The sequence below is a fragment of the Tupaia chinensis genome, unplaced genomic scaffold (assembly GCF_000334495.1).
Source record: "Tupaia chinensis unplaced genomic scaffold, TupChi_1.0 Scaffold000648_1, whole genome shotgun sequence".
In the NCBI taxonomy this organism is placed as follows: Eukaryota; Metazoa; Chordata; class Mammalia; order Scandentia; family Tupaiidae; genus Tupaia; species Tupaia belangeri.
Window position 1 is genome coordinate 82,185 of NW_006160169.1, and position 670 is coordinate 82,854.

Consider the following 670-nt stretch of genomic DNA (forward strand, 5'->3'; position numbering starts at 1 on the left):
ATGCACACACATCCAGCATGAGTTTTAAGCCACCTGGTCCAGGACTCAAACAAAGTTTGACTACATGGGAGTCCAGTGACATAGCCATTACGCTAACTGCTGGTCCCTGTCTTTTTCCGTCCAAAGAGGATGAATATGGGAGATATGGGAAATCATGTGTTAACACAGTTCTTATTGCCCAGTATATAGTTCAGGTGTGAAAGAAAGCATTTTACAAAAAGTCTATCTGTCTCATTCATCAGAAGATACATACATGAGATGCACACTGTAAACGTAGAGAATGTGAAAAAGTATTTTTTGAAATCATTTTTATAATAGATTTTAAACACAAAGTGGAAGGGTTTCATTCATATAAAGAGGAAGTGGAATCCTTATTGCAGAATTAAAATCTACCTTTTCATCAGTGAATGCACACAAGGGAAACACCCTGTAAATATAATAAACATCAAAAATCTTTTTTCCAGAGGTCAAAAATGATAAGCAGAGAGAGTACAGAGAAGTAAATCCTTAAAATGTGTATAAATTACCAAAGCTTTCAACTGTTGTTATACATGAGACAACTCTTACTGGAGAGAAAATTTGTAGATAGAACAATATATGAATTTATAGTGTCTGAACACAGCCCTTTCTGACCGTCTGAATACTTATACAGGAGAGAAGCCCTATGAGT